A 17,521-nucleotide genomic window follows, 5' to 3' on the forward strand; every position below is an offset into this window, starting at 1 on the left:
GCACCTTTGTCAAATGAGTCAAATTGAAGCTGAACACATTGTTGGAGTGTCAGGATGCATAGATAGAAGGCAAATAAGCGTTCCATGGCTTTATTTCGCTTAGTTGCTTACTCTTGAGTAGAACTGCATATTCACTCCAGGAATAAGCACATTTGTCAAATGAGTCAAATTGAAGCAAAACACATTGTTGGAGTGTCAGAATGCATAGATAGAAGGCAAATAAGCGTTCCATGGCTTTATTTCGCTTAGTTGCTTACTCTTGAGTAGAACTGCATATTCACTCCAGGAATAAGCACCTTTGTAAAATGAGTCAAATTGAAGCAAAACACATTGTTGGAGTGTCAGAATGCATAGATTGAAGGCACATAAGCGTTCCATGGCTTTATTTCGCTTAGTTGCTTACTCTTGAGTAGAACTGCATGCTCACTCGAGGAAAAAAGCAGCTTTGTAAAATGAGTCAAATTGAAGCAAAACACATTGTTGGAGTGTCAGAATGCATAGAAAGAAGGCACATAAGCGTTCCATGGCTTTATTTCGCTTAGTTGCTTACTCTTGAGTAGAACTGCATAATCACTCCAGGAATAAGCACCTTTGTCAAATGAGTCAAATTGAAGCAAAACACATTGTTGGAGTGTCAAAATGCATAGATAGAAGGCAAATAAGCGTTCCATGGCTTTATTTCGCTTAGTTGCTTACTCTTGAGTAGAACTGCATATTCACTCCAGGAATACGCACCTTTGTAAAATGAGTCAAATTGAAGCAGAACACATTGTTGGAGTGTCAGAATGCAAAGATAGAAGGCAAATAAGCGTTCCATGGCTTTTTTTCGCTTAGTTGCTTACTCTTGAGTAGAACTGCATATTCACTCCAGGAATACGCACCTATGTCAAATGAGTCAAATTGAAGCAAAACACATTTTTGGAGTGTCAGAATGCATAGATAGAAGGCAAATAAGCGTTCCATGGCTTTATTTCGCTTAGTTGCTTACTCTTGAGTAGAACTGCATATTCACTCCAGGAATAAGCACATTTGTCAAATGAGTCAAATTGAAGCAAAACACATTGTTGGAGTGTCAGAATGCGTAGATAGAAGGCAAATAAGCGTTCCATGGCTTTATTTCGCTTAGTTGCTTACTCTTGAGTAGAACTGCATATTCACTCCAGGAATAAGCACCTTTGTAAAATGAGTCAAATTGAAGCAAAACACATTGTTGGAGTGTCAGAATGCATAGATTGAAGGCACATAAGCGTTCCATGGCTTTATTTCGCTTAGTTGCTTACTCTTGAGTAGAACTGCATGCTCACTCGAGGAAAAAAGCAACTTTGTAAAATGAGTCAAATTGAAGCAAAACACATTGTTGGAGTGTCAGAATGCATAGAAAGAAGGCACATAAGCGTTCCATGGCTTTATTTCGCTTAGTTGCTTACTCTTGAGTAGAACTGCATATTCACTCCAGGAATAAGCACCTTTGTCAAATGAGTCAAATTGAAGCAAAACACATTGTTGGAGTGTCAAAATGCATAGATAGAAGGCAAATAAGCGTTCCATGGCTTTATTTCGCTTAGTTGCTTACTCTTGAGTAGAACTGCATATTCACTCCAGGAATACGCACCTTTGTAAAATGAGTCAAATTGAAGCAGAACACATTGTTGGAGTGTCAGAATGCAAAGATAGAAGGCAAATAAGCGTTCCATGGCTTTATTTCGCTTAGTTGCTTACTCTTGAGTAGAACTGCATATTCACTCCAGGAATACGCACCTATGTCAAATGAGTCAAATTGAAGCAAAACACATTTTTGGAGTGTCAGAATGCATAGATAGAAGGCAAATAAGCGTTCCATGGCTTTATTTCGCTTAGTTGCTTACTCTTGAGTAGAACTGCATATTCACTCCAGGAATAAGCACCTTTGTAAAATGAGTCAAATTGAAGCTGAACACATTGTTGGAGTGTCAGGATGCATAGATAGAAGGCAAATAAGCGTTCCATGGCTTTATTTCGCTTAGTTGCTTACTCTTGAGTAGAACTGCATATTCACTCCAGGAATAAGCACCTTTGTCAAATGAGTCAAATTGAAGCAAAACACATTGTTGGAGTGTCAGAATGCATAGATAGAAGGCAAATAAGCGTTCCATGGCTTTATTTCGCTTAGTTGCTTACTCTTGAGTAGAACTGCATATTCACTCCAGGAATAAGCACCTTTGTCAAATGAGTCAAATTGAAGCAAAACACATTGTTGGAGTGTCAGAATGCATAGATTGAAGGCACATAAGCGTTCCATGGCTTTATTTCGCTTAGTTGCTTACTCTTGAGTAGAACTGCATATTCACTCCAGGAATAAGCACATTTGTCAAATGAGTCAAATTGAAGCAAAACACATTGTTGGAGTGTCGGAATGCATAGATAGAAGGCAAATAAGCGTTCCATGGCTTTATTTCGCTTAGTTGCTTACTCTTGAGTAGAACTGCATGCTCACTCGAGGAAAAAAGCACCTTTGTAAAATGAGTCAAATTGAAGCAAAACACATTGTTGGAGTGTCAGAATGCATAGAAAGAAGGCAAATAAGCGTTCCATGGCTTTATTTCGCTTAGTTGCTTACTCTTGAGTAGAACTGCATATTCACTCCAGGAATAAGCACCTTTGTCAAATGAGTCAAATTGAAGCAAAACACATTGTTGGAGTGTCAAAATGCATAGATAGAAGGCAAATAAGCGTTCCATGGCTTTATTTCGCTTAGTTGCTTACTCTTGAGTAGAACTGCATATTCACTCCAGGAATACGCACCTTTGTAAAATGAGTCAAATTGAAGCAGAACACATTGTTGGAGTGTCAGAATGCAAAGATAGAAGGCAAATAAGCGTTCCATGGCTTTATTTCGCTTAGTTGCTTACTCTTGAGTAGAACTGCATATTCACTCCAGGAATACGCACCTATGTCAAATGAGTCAAATTGAAGCAAAACACATTTTTGGAGTGTCAGAATGCATAGATAGAAGGCAAATAAGCGTTCCATGGCTTTATTTCGCTTAGTTGCTTACTCTTGAGTAGAACCGCATATTCACTCCAGGAATAAGCACCTTTGTAAAATGAGTCAAATTGAAGCTGAACACATTGTTGGAGAGTCAGAATGCATAGATAGAAGCAAATAAGCGTTCCATGGCTTTATTTCGCTTCGTTGCTTACTCTTGAGTAGAACTGCATATTCACTCCAGGAATAAGCACCTTTGTCAAATGAGTCAAATTGAAGCAGAACACATTGTTGGAGTGTCAGGATGCATAGATAGAAGGCAAATAAGCGTTCCATGGCTTTATTTCGCTTAGTTGCTTACTCTTGAGTAGAACTGCATATTCACTCCAGGAATAAGCACCTTTGTAAAATGAGTCAAATTGAAGCAAAACACATTGTTGGAGTGTCAGAATGCATAGATAGAAGGCAAATAAGCGTTACATGGCTTTATTTCGCTTAGTTGCTTACTCTTGAGTAGAACTGCATATTCACTCCAGGAATAAGCACCTTTGTCAAATGAGTCAAATTGAAGCTGAACACATTGTTGGAGTGTCAGGATGCATAGATAGAACGCAAATAAGCGTTCCATGGCTTTATTTCGCTTAGTTGCTTACTCTTGAGTAGAACTGCATATTCACTCCAGGAATAAGCACCTTTGTAAAATGAGTCAAATTGAAGCAAAACACATTGTTGGAGTGTCAGAATGCATAGATAGAAGGCAAATAAGCGTTCCATGGCTTTATTTCGCTTAGTTGCTTACTCTTGAGTAGAACTGCATATTCACTCCAGGAATAAGCACCTTTGTAAAATGACTCAAATTGAAGCAAAACACATTGTTGGAGTGTCAGAATGCATAGATTGAAGGCACATAAGCGTTCCATGGCTTTATATCGCTTAGTTGCTTACTCTTGAGTAGAACTGCATATTCACTCCAGGAATAAGCACATTTGTCAAATGAGTCAAATTGAAGCAAAACACATTGTTGGAGTGTCAGAATGCATAGATAGAAGGCAAATAAGCGTTCCATGGCTTTATTTCGCTTAGTTGCTTACTCTTGAGTAGAACTGCATATTCACTCCAGGAATAAGCACCTTTGTAAAATGAGTCAAATTGAAGCAAAACACATTGTTGGAGTGTCAGAATGCATAGATTGAAGGCACATAAGCGTTCCATGGCTTTATTTCGCTTAGTTGCTTACTCTTGAGTAGAACTGCATATTCCAGGAATACGCACCTTTGTAAAATGAGTCAAATTGAAGCAGAACACATTGTTGGAGTGTCAGAATGCAAAGATAGAAGGCAAATAAGCGTTCCATGGCTTTATTTCGCTTAGTTGCTTACTCTTGAGTAGAACTGCATATTCACTCCAGGAATACGCACCTATGTCAAATGAGTCAAATTGAAGCAAAACACATTTTTGGAGTGTCAGAATGCATAGATAGAAGGCAAATAAGCGTTCCATGACTTTATTTCGCTTAGTTGCTTACTCTTGAGTAGAACTGCATATTCACTCCAGGAATAAGCACCTTTGTAAAATGAGTCAAATTGAAGCTGAACACATTGTTGGAGTGTCAGAATGCATAGATAGAAGGCAAATAAGCGTTCCATGGCTTTATTTCGCTTCGTTGCTTACTCTTGAGTAGAACTGCATATTCACTCCAGGAATAAGCACCTTTGTCAAATGAGTCAAATTGAAGCAAAACACATTGTTGGAGTGTCAGAATGCATAGATAGAAGGCAAATAAGCGTTCCATGGCTTTATTTCGCTTAGTTGCTTACTCTTGAGTAGAACTGCATATTCACTCCAGGAATAAGCACCTTTGTAAAATGAGTCAAATTGAAGCAGAACACATTGTTGGAGTGTCAGGATGCATAGATAGAAGGCAAATAAGCGTTCCATGGCTTTATTTCGCTTAGTTGCTTACTCTTGAGTAGAACTGCATATTCACTCCAGGAATAAGCACCTTTGTAAAATGAGTCAAATTGAAGCAAAACACATTGTTGGAGTGTCAGAATGCATAGATAGAAGGCAAATAAGCGTTACATGGCTTTATTTCGCTTAGTTGCTTACTCTTGAGTAGAACTGCATATTCACTCCAGGAATAAGCACCTTTGTCAAATGAGTCAAATTGAAGCTGAACACATTGTTGGAGTGTCAGGATGCATAGATAGAACGCAAATAAGCGTTCCATGGCTTTATTTCGCTTAGTTGCTTACTCTTGAGTAGAACTGCATATTCACTCCAGGAATAAGCACCTTTGTAAAATGAGTCAAATTGAAGCAAAACACATTGTTGGAGTGTCAGAATGCATAGATAGAAGGCAAATAAGCGTTCCATGGCTTTATTTCGCTTAGTTGCTTACTCTTGAGTAGAACTGCATATTCACTCCAGGAATAAGCACATTTGTCAAATGAGTCAAATTGAAGCAAAACACATTGTTGGAGTGTCAGAATGCATAGATAGAAGGCAAATAAGCGTTCCATGGCTTTATTTCGCTTAGTTGCTTACTCTTGAGTAGAACTGCATATTCACTCCAGGAATAAGCACATTTGTCAAATGAGTCAAATTGAAGCAAAACACATTGTTGGAGTGTCAGAATGCATAGATAGAAGGCAAATAAGCGTTCCATGGCTTTATTTCGCTTAGTTGCTTACTCTTGAGTAGAACTGCATATTCACTCCAGGAATAAGCACCTTTGTAAAATGAGTCAAATTGAAGCAAAACACATTGTTGGAGTGTCAGAATGCATAGATTGAAGGCACATAAGCGTTCCATGGCTTTATTTCGCTTAGTTGCTTACTCTTGAGTAGAACTGCATATTCACTCCAGGAATAAGCACCTTTGTCAAATGAGTCAAATTGAAGCAGAACACATTGTTGGAGTGTCAGAATGCATAGATAGAAGGCAAATAAGTGTTCCATGGCTTTATTTCGCTTAGTTGCTTACTCTTGAGTAGAACTGCATATTCACTCCAGGAATAAGCACCTTTGTAAAATGAGTCAAATTGAAGCAAAACACATTGTTGGAGTGTCAGAATGCATAGATAGAAGGCAAATAAGCGTTCCATGGCTTTATTTCGCTTAGTTGCTTACTCTTGAGTAGAACTGCATATTCACTCCAGGAATAAGCACCTTTGTAAAATGAGTCAAATTGAAGCTGAACACATTGTTGGAGTGTCAGCATGCATAGATAGAAGGCAAATAAACGTTCCATGGCTTTATTTCGCTTCGTTGCTTACTCTTGAGTAGAACTGCATATTCACTCCAGGAATAAGCACCTTTGTCAAATGAGTCAAATTGAAGCAAAACACATTGTTGGAGTGTCAGAATGCATAGATAGAAGGCAAATAAGCGTTCCATGGCTTTATTTCGCTTAGTTGCTTACTCTTGAGTAGAACTGCATATTCACTCCAGGAATAAGCACCTTTGTCAAATGAGTCAAATTGAAGCAGAACACATTGTTGGAGTGTCAGGATGCATAGATAGAAGGCAAATAAGCGTTCCATGGCTTTATTTCGCTTAGTTGCTTACTCTTGAGTAGAACTGCATATTCACTCCAGGAATAAGCACCTTTGTCAAATGAGTCAAATTGAAGCTGAACACATTGTTGGAGTGTCAGGATGCATAGATAGAACGCAAATAAGCGTTCCATGGCTTTATTTCGCTTAGTTGCTTACTCTTGAGTAGAACTGCATATTCACTCCAGGAATAAGCACATTTGTCAAATGAGTCAAATAGAAGCAAAACACATTGTTGGAGTGTCAGAATGCATAGATAGAAGGCAAATAAGCGTTCCATGGCTTTATTTCGCTTAGTTGCTTACTCTTGAGTAGAACTGCATATTCACTCCAGGAATAAGCACATTTGTCAAATGAGTCAAATTGAAGCAAAACACATTGTTGGAGTGTCAGAATGCATAGATAGAAGGCAAATAAGCGTTCCATGGCTTTATTTCGCTTAGTTGCTTACTCTTGAGTAGAACTGCATATTCACTCCAGGAATAAGCACCTTTGTAAAATGAGTCAAATTGAAGCAAAACACATTGTTGGAGTGTCAGAATGCATAGATTGAAGGCACATAAGCGTTCCATGGCTTTATTTCGCTTAGTTGCTTACTCTTGAGTAGAACTGCATATTCACTCCAGGAATAAGCACCTTTGTCAAATGAGTCAAATTGAAGCAGAACACATTGTTGGAGTGTCAGAATGCATAGATAGAAGGCAAATAAGTGTTCCATGGCTTTATTTCGCTTAGTTGCTTACTCTTGAGTAGAACTGCATATTCACTCCAGGAATAAGCACCTTTGTAAAATGAGTCAAATTGAAGCAAAACACATTGTTGGAGTGTCAGAATGCATAGATAGAAGGCAAATAAGCGTTCCATGGCTTTATTTCGCTTAGTTGCTTACTCTTGAGTAGAACTGCATATTCACTCCAGGAATAAGCACCTTTGTAAAATGAGACAAATTGAAGCTGAACACATTGTTGGAGTGTCAGCATGCATAGATAGAAGGCAAATAAACATTCCATGGCTGTATTTCGCTTCGTTGCTTACTCTTGAGTAGAACTGCATATTCACTCCAGGAATAAGCACCTTTGTCAAATGAGTCAAATTGAAGCAAAACACATTGTTGGAGTGTCAGAATGCATAGATAGAAGGCAAATAAGCGTTCCATGGCTTTATTTCGCTTAGTTGCTTACTCTTGAGTAGAACTGCATATTCACTCCAGGAATAAGCACCTTTGTAAAATGACTCAAATTGAAGCAAAACACATTGTTGGAGTGTCAGAATGCATAGATTGAAGGCACATAAGCGTTCCATGGCTTTATATCGCTTAGTTGCTTACTCTTGAGTAGAACTGCATATTCACTCCAGGAATAAGCACATTTGTCAAATGAGTCAAATTGAAGCAAAACACATTGTTGGAGTGTCAGAATGCATAGATAGAAGGCAAATAAGCGTTCCATGGCTTTATTTCGCTTAGTTGCTTACTCTTGAGTAGAACTGCATATTCACTCCAGGAATAAGCACCTTTGTAAAATGAGTCAAATTGAAGCAAAACACATTGTTGGAGTGTCAGAATGCATAGATTGAAGGCACATAAGCGTTCCATGGCTTTATTTCGCTTAGTTGCTTACTCTTGAGTAGAACTGCATATTCCAGGAATACGCACCTTTGTAAAATGAGTCAAATTGAAGCAGAACACATTGTTGGAGTGTCAGAATGCAAAGATAGAAGGCAAATAAGCGTTCCATGGCTTTATTTCGCTTAGTTGCTTACTCTTGAGTAGAACTGCATATTCACTCCAGGAATACGCACCTATGTCAAATGAGTCAAATTGAAGCAAAACACATTTTTGGAGTGTCAGAATGCATAGATAGAAGGCAAATAAGCGTTCCATGACTTTATTTCGCTTAGTTGCTTACTCTTGAGTAGAACTGCATATTCACTCCAGGAATAAGCACCTTTGTAAAATGAGTCAAATTGAAGCTGAACACATTGTTGGAGTGTCAGAATGCATAGATAGAAGGCAAATAAGCGTTCCATGGCTTTATTTCGCTTCGTTGCTTACTCTTGAGTAGAACTGCATATTCACTCCAGGAATAAGCACCTTTGTCAAATGAGTCAAATTGAAGCAAAACACATTGTTGGAGTGTCAGAATGCATAGATAGAAGGCAAATAAGCGTTCCATGGCTTTATTTCGCTTAGTTGCTTACTCTTGAGTAGAACTGCATATTCACTCCAGGAATAAGCACCTTTGTAAAATGAGTCAAATTGAAGCAGAACACATTGTTGGAGTGTCAGGATGCATAGATAGAAGGCAAATAAGCGTTCCATGGCTTTATTTCGCTTAGTTGCTTACTCTTGAGTAGAACTGCATATTCACTCCAGGAATAAGCACCTTTGTAAAATGAGTCAAATTGAAGCAAAACACATTGTTGGAGTGTCAGAATGCATAGATAGAAGGCAAATAAGCGTTACATGGCTTTATTTCGCTTAGTTGCTTACTCTTGAGTAGAACTGCATATTCACTCCAGGAATAAGCACCTTTGTCAAATGAGTCAAATTGAAGCTGAACACATTGTTGGAGTGTCAGGATGCATAGATAGAACGCAAATAAGCGTTCCATGGCTTTATTTCGCTTAGTTGCTTACTCTTGAGTAGAACTGCATATTCACTCCAGGAATAAGCACCTTTGTAAAATGAGTCAAATTGAAGCAAAACACATTGTTGGAGTGTCAGAATGCATAGATAGAAGGCAAATAAGCGTTCCATGGCTTTATTTCGCTTAGTTGCTTACTCTTGAGTAGAACTGCATATTCACTCCAGGAATAAGCACATTTGTCAAATGAGTCAAATTGAAGCAAAACACATTGTTGGAGTGTCAGAATGCATAGATAGAAGGCAAATAAGCGTTCCATGGCTTTATTTCGCTTAGTTGCTTACTCTTGAGTAGAACTGCATATTCACTCCAGGAATAAGCACATTTGTCAAATGAGTCAAATTGAAGCAAAACACATTGTTGGAGTGTCAGAATGCATAGATAGAAGGCAAATAAGCGTTCCATGGCTTTATTTCGCTTAGTTGCTTACTCTTGAGTAGAACTGCATATTCACTCCAGGAATAAGCACCTTTGTAAAATGAGTCAAATTGAAGCAAAACACATTGTTGGAGTGTCAGAATGCATAGATTGAAGGCACATAAGCGTTCCATGGCTTTATTTCGCTTAGTTGCTTACTCTTGAGTAGAACTGCATATTCACTCCAGGAATAAGCACCTTTGTCAAATGAGTCAAATTGAAGCAGAACACATTGTTGGAGTGTCAGAATGCATAGATAGAAGGCAAATAAGTGTTCCATGGCTTTATTTCGCTTAGTTGCTTACTCTTGAGTAGAACTGCATATTCACTCCAGGAATAAGCACCTTTGTAAAATGAGTCAAATTGAAGCAAAACACATTGTTGGAGTGTCAGAATGCATAGATAGAAGGCAAATAAGCGTTCCATGGCTTTATTTCGCTTAGTTGCTTACTCTTGAGTAGAACTGCATATTCACTCCAGGAATAAGCACCTTTGTAAAATGAGTCAAATTGAAGCTGAACACATTGTTGGAGTGTCAGCATGCATAGATAGAAGGCAAATAAACGTTCCATGGCTTTATTTCGCTTCGTTGCTTACTCTTGAGTAGAACTGCATATTCACTCCAGGAATAAGCACCTTTGTCAAATGAGTCAAATTGAAGCAAAACACATTGTTGGAGTGTCAGAATGCATAGATAGAAGGCAAATAAGCGTTCCATGGCTTTATTTCGCTTAGTTGCTTACTCTTGAGTAGAACTGCATATTCACTCCAGGAATAAGCACCTTTGTCAAATGAGTCAAATTGAAGCAGAACACATTGTTGGAGTGTCAGGATGCATAGATAGAAGGCAAATAAGCGTTCCATGGCTTTATTTCGCTTAGTTGCTTACTCTTGAGTAGAACTGCATATTCACTCCAGGAATAAGCACCTTTGTCAAATGAGTCAAATTGAAGCTGAACACATTGTTGGAGTGTCAGGATGCATAGATAGAACGCAAATAAGCGTTCCATGGCTTTATTTCGCTTAGTTGCTTACTCTTGAGTAGAACTGCATATTCACTCCAGGAATAAGCACATTTGTCAAATGAGTCAAATAGAAGCAAAACACATTGTTGGAGTGTCAGAATGCATAGATAGAAGGCAAATAAGCGTTCCATGGCTTTATTTCGCTTAGTTGCTTACTCTTGAGTAGAACTGCATATTCACTCCAGGAATAAGCACATTTGTCAAATGAGTCAAATTGAAGCAAAACACATTGTTGGAGTGTCAGAATGCATAGATAGAAGGCAAATAAGCGTTCCATGGCTTTATTTCGCTTAGTTGCTTACTCTTGAGTAGAACTGCATATTCACTCCAGGAATAAGCACCTTTGTAAAATGAGTCAAATTGAAGCAAAACACATTGTTGGAGTGTCAGAATGCATAGATTGAAGGCACATAAGCGTTCCATGGCTTTATTTCGCTTAGTTGCTTACTCTTGAGTAGAACTGCATATTCACTCCAGGAATAAGCACCTTTGTCAAATGAGTCAAATTGAAGCAGAACACATTGTTGGAGTGTCAGAATGCATAGATAGAAGGCAAATAAGTGTTCCATGGCTTTATTTCGCTTAGTTGCTTACTCTTGAGTAGAACTGCATATTCACTCCAGGAATAAGCACCTTTGTCAAATGAGTCAAATTGAAGCAAAACACATTGTTGGAGTGTCAGAATGCATAGATAGAAGGCAAATAAGCGTTCCATGGCTTTATTTCGCTTAGTTGCTTACTCTTGAGTAGAACTGCATATTCACTCCAGGAATAAGCACCTTTGTAAAATGAGACAAATTGAAGCTGAACACATTGTTGGAGTGTCAGCATGCATAGATAGAAGGCAAATAAACATTCCATGGCTGTATTTCGCTTCGTTGCTTACTCTTGAGTAGAACTGCATATTCACTCCAGGAATAAGCACCTTTGTCAAATGAGTCAAATTGAAGCAAAACACATTGTTGGAGTGTCAGAATGCATAGATAGAAGGCAAATAAGCGTTCCATGGCTTTATTTCGCTTAGTTGCTTTCTCTTGAGTAGAACTGCATATTCACTCCAGGAATAAGCACCTTTGTAAAATGAGTCAAATAGAAGCAAAACACATTGTTGGAGTGTCAGAATGCATAGATAGAAGGCAAATAAGCGTTCCATGGCTTTATTTCGCTTAGTTGCTTACTCTTGAGTAGAACTGCATATTCACTCCAGGAATAAGCACATTTGTCAAATGAGTCAAATTGAAGCAAAACACATTGTTGGAGTGTCAGAATGCATAGATAGAAGGCAAATAAGCGTTCCATGGCTTTATTTCGCTTAGTTGCTTACTCTTGAGTAGAACTGCATATTCACTCCAGGAATAAGCACCTTTGTAAAATGAGTCAAATTGAAGCAAAACACATTGTTGGAGTGTCAGAATGCATAGATTGAAGGCACATAAGCGTTCCATGGCTTTATTTCGCTTAGTTGCTTACTCTTGAGTAGAACTGCATATTCACTCCAGGAATAAGCACCTTTGTCAAATGAGTCAAATTGAAGCAGAACACATTGTTGGAGTGTCAGAATGCATAGATAGAAGGCAAATAAGTGTTCCATGGCTTTATTTCGCTTAGTTGCTTACTCTTGAGTAGAACTGCATATTCACTCCAGGAATAAGCACCTTTGTCAAATGAGTCAAATTGAAGCAAAACACATTGTTGGAGTGTCAGAATGCATAGATAGAAGGCAAATAAGCGTTCCATGGCTTTATTTCGCTTAGTTGCTTACTCTTGAGTAGAACTGCATGCTCACTCGAGGAAAAAAGCACCTTTGTAAAATGAGTCAAATTGAAGCAAAACACATTGTTGGAGTGTCAGAATGCATAGAAAGAAGGCAAATAAGCGTTCCATGGCTTTATTTCGCTTAGTTGCTTACTCTTGAGTAGAACTGCATATTCACTCCAGGAATAAGCACCTTTGTCAAATGAGTCAAATTGAAGCAAAACACATTGTTGGAGTGTCAAAATGCATAGATAGAAGGCAAATAAGCGTTCCATGGCTTTATTTCGCTTAGTTGCTTACTCTTGAGTAGAACTGCATATTCACTCCAGGAATACGCACCTTTGTAAAATGAGTCAAATTGAAGCAGAACACATTGTTGGAGTGTCAGAATGCAAAGATAGAAGGCAAATAAGCGTTCCATGGCTTTATTTCGCTTAGTTGCTTACTCTTGAGTAGAACTGCATATTCACTCCAGGAATACGCACCTATGTCAAATGAGTCAAATTGAAGCAAAACACATTTTTGGAGTGTCAGAATGCATAGATAGAAGGCAAATAAGCGTTCCATGGCTTTATTTCGCTTAGTTGCTTACTCTTGAGTAGAACTGCATATTCACTCCAGGAATAAGCACCTTTGTAAAATGAGTCAAATTGAAGCTGAACACATTGTTGGAGTGTCAGAATGCATAGATAGAAGGCAAATAAGCGTTCCATGGCTTTATTTCGCTTCGTTGCTTACTCTTGAGTAGAACTGCATATTCACTCCAGGAATAAGCACCTTTGTCAAATGAGTCAAATTGAAGCAAAACACATTGTTGGAGTGTCAGAATGCATAGATAGAAGGCAAATAAGCGTTCCATGGCTTTATTTCGCTTAGTTGCTTACTCTTGAGTAGAACTGCATATTCACTCCAGGAATAAGCACCTTTGTCAAATGAGTCAAATTGAAGCAGAACACATTGTTGGAGTGTCAGGATGCATAGATAGAAGGCAAATAAGCGTTCCATGGCTTTATTTCGCTTAGTTGCTTACTCTTGAGTAGAACTGCATATTCACTCCAGGAATAAGCACCTTTGTAAAATGAGTCAAATTGAAGCAAAACACATTGTTGGAGTGTCAGAATGCATAGATAGAAGGCAAATAAGCGTTACATGGCTTTATTTCGCTTAGTTGCTTACTCTTGAGTAGAACTGCATATTCACTCCAGGAATAAGCACCTTTGTCAAATGAGTCAAATTGAAGCTGAACACATTGTTGGAGTGTCAGGATGCATAGATAGAAGGCAAATAAGCGTTCCATGGCTTTATTTCGCTTAGTTGCTTACTCTTGAGTAGAACTGCATATTCACTCCAGGAATAAGCACCTTTGTAAAATGAGTCAAATTGAAGCAAAACACATTGTTGGAGTGTCAGAATGCATAGATAGAAGGCAAATAAGCGTTACATGGCTTTATTTCGCTTAGTTGCTTACTCTTGAGTAGAACTGCATATTCACTCCAGGAATAAGCACCTTTGTCAAATGAGTCAAATTGAAGCTGAACACATTGTTGGAGTGTCAGGATGCATAGATAGAAGGCAAATAAGCGTTCCATGGCTTTATTTCGCTTAGTTGCTTACTCTTGAGTAGAACTGCATATTCACTCCAGGAATAAGCACATTTGTCAAATGAGTCAAATTGAAGCAAAACACATTGTTGGAGTGTCAGAATGCATAGATAGAAGGCAAATAAGCGTTCCATGGCTTTATTTCGCTTAGTTGCTTACTCTTGAGTAGAACTGCATATTCACTCCAGGAATAAGCACCTTTGTAAAATGAGTCAAATTGAAGCAAAACACATTGTTGGAGTGTCAGAATGCATAGATTGAAGGCACATAAGCGTTCCATGGCTTTATTTCGCTTAGTTGCTTACTCTTGAGTAGAACTGCATGCTCACTCGAGGAAAAAAGCAACTTTGTAAAATGAGTCAAATTGAAGCAAAACACATTGTTGGAGTGTCAGAATGCATAGAAAGAAGGCACATAAGCGTTCCATGGCTTTATTTCGCTTAGTTGCTTACTCTTGAGTAGAACTGCATATTCACTCCAGGAATAAGCACCTTTGTCAAATGAGTCAAATTGAAGCAAAACACATTGTTGGAGTGTCAAAATGCATAGATAGAAGGCAAATAAGCGTTCCATGGCTTTATTTCGCTTAGTTGCTTACTCTTGAGTAGAACTGCATATTCACTCCAGGAATACGCACCTTTGTAAAATGAGTCAAATTGAAGCAGAACACATTGTTGGAGTGTCAGAATGCAAAGATAGAAGGCAAATAAGCGTTCCATGGCTTTATTTCGCTTAGTTGCTTACTCTTGAGTAGAACTGCATATTCACTCCAGGAATACGCACCTATGTCAAATGAGTCAAATTGAAGCAAAACACATTTTTGGAGTGTCAGAATGCATAGATAGAAGGCAAATAAGCGTTCCATGGCTTTATTTCGCTTAGTTGCTTACTCTTGAGTAGAACTGCATATTCACTCCAGGAATAAGCACCTTTGTAAAATGAGTCAAATTGAAGCTGAACACATTGTTGGAGTGTCAGGATGCATAGATAGAAGGCAAATAAGCGTTCCATGGCTTTATTTCGCTTAGTTGCTTACTCTTGAGTAGAACTGCATATTCACTCCAGGAATAAGCACCTTTGTCAAATGAGTCAAATTGAAGCAAAACACATTGTTGGAGTGTCAGAATGCATAGATAGAAGGCAAATAAGCGTTCCATGGCTTTATTTCGCTTAGTTGCTTACTCTTGAGTAGAACTGCATATTCACTCCAGGAATAAGCACCTTTGTCAAATGAGTCAAATTGAAGCAAAACACATTGTTGGAGTGTCAGAATGCATAGATTGAAGGCACATAAGCGTTCCATGGCTTTATTTCGCTTAGTTGCTTACTCTTGAGTAGAACTGCATATTCACTCCAGGAATAAGCACATTTGTCAAATGAGTCAAATTGAAGCAAAACACATAGTGGAGTGTCAGAATGCATAGATAGAAGGCAAATAAGCGTTCCATGGCTTTATTTCGCTTAGTTGCTTACTCTTGAGTAGAACTGCATATTCACTCCAGGAATAAGCACCTTTGTAAAATGAGTCAAATTGAAGCAAAACACATTGTTGGAGTGTCAGAATGCATAGATTGAAGGCACATAAGCGTTCCATGGCTTTATTTCGCTTAGTTGCTTACTCTTGAGTAGAACTGCATATTCACTCCAGGAATAAGCACCTTTGTCAAATTAGTCAAATTGAAGCAGAACACATTGTTGGAGTGTCAGGATGCATAGATAGAAGGCAAATAAGCGTTCCATGGCTTTATTTCGCTTAGTTGCTTCCTCTTGAGTAGAACTGCATATTCACTCCAGGAATAAGCACCTTTGTCAAATTAGTCAAATTGAAGCAGAACACATTGTTGGAGTGTCAGGATGCATAGATAGAAGGCAAATAAGCGTTCCATGGCTTTATTTCGCTTAGTTGCTTACTCTTGAGTAGAACTGCATATTCACTCCAGGAATAAGCACCTTTGTAAAATGAGTCAAATTGAAGCAAAACACATTGTTGGAGTGTCAGAATGCATAGATAGAAGGCAAATAAGCGTTCCATGGCTTTATTTCGCTTAGTTGCTTACTCTTGAGTAGAACTGCATATTCACTCCAGGAATAAGCACCTTTGTAAAATGAGTCAAATTGAAGCAAAACACATTGTTGGAGTGTCAGAGACATAGATTGAAGGCACATAAGCGTTCCATGGCTTTATTTCGCTTAGTTGCTTACTCTTGAGTAGAACTGCATATTCACTCCAGGAATAAGCACATTTGTCAAATGAGTCAAATTGAAGCAAAACACATTGTTGGAGTGTCAGAATGCATAGATAGAAGGCAAATAAGCGTTCCATGGCTTTATTTCGCTTAGTTGCTTACTCTTGAGTAGAACTGCATATTCACTCCAGGAATAAGCACCTTTGTAAAATGAGTCAAATTGAAGCAAAACACATTGTTGGAGTGTCAGAATGCATAGATTGAAGGCACATAAGCGTTCCATGGCTTTATTTCGCTTAGTTGCTTACTCTTGAGTAGAACTGTATATTCACTCCAGGAATACGCACCTTTGTAAAATGAGTCAAATTGAAGCAGAACACATTGTTGGAGTGTCAGAATGCAAAGATAGAAGGCAAATAAGCGTTCCATGGCTTTATTTCGCTTAGTTGCTTACTCTTGAGTAGAACTGCATATTCACTCCAGGAATACGCACCTATGTCAAATGAGTCAAATTGAAGCAAAACACATTTTTGGAGTGTCAGAATGCATAGATAGAAGGCAAATAAGCGTTCGATGACTTTATTTCGCTTAGTTGCTTACTCTTGAGTAGAACTGCATATTCACTCCAGGAATAAGCACCTTTGTAAAATGAGTCAAATTGAAGCTGAACACATTGTTGGAGTGTCAGAATGCATAGATAGAAGGCAAATAAGCGTTCCATGGCTTTATTTCGCTTCGTTGCTTACTCTTGAGTAGAACTGCATATTCACTCCAGGAATAAGCACCTTTGTCAAATGAGTCAAATTGAAGCAAAACACATTGTTGGAGTGTCAGAATGCATAGATAGAAGGCAAATAAGCGTTCCATGGCTTTATTTCGCTTAGTTGCTTACTCTTGAGTAGAACTGCATATTCACTCCAGGAATAAGCACCTTTGTCAAATGAGTCAAATTGAAGCAGAACACATTGTTGGAGTGTCAGGATGCATAGATAGAAGGCAAATAAGCGTTCCATGGCTTTATTTCGCTTAGTTGCTTACTCTTGAGTAGAACTGCATATTCACTCCAGGAATAAGCACCTTTGTAAAATGAGTCAAATTGAAGCAAAACACATTGTTGGAGTGTCAGAATGCATAGATAGAAGGCAAATAAGCGTTACATGGCTTTATTTCGCTTAGTTGCTTACTCTTGAGTAGAACTGCATATTCACTCCAGGAATAAGCACCTTTGTCAAATGAGTCAAATTGAAGCTGAACACATTGTTGGAGTGTCAGGATGCATAGATAGAACGCAAATAAGCGTTCCATGGCTTTATTTCGCTTAGTTGCTTACTCTTGAGTAGAACTGCATATTCACTCCAGGAATAAGCACCTT

Source organism: Zootoca vivipara, chromosome 16 (genome assembly GCF_965207765.1).
Source record: "Zootoca vivipara chromosome 16, rZooViv2.hap1.1, whole genome shotgun sequence".
NCBI lineage: Eukaryota > Metazoa > Chordata > Lepidosauria > Squamata > Lacertidae > Zootoca > Zootoca vivipara.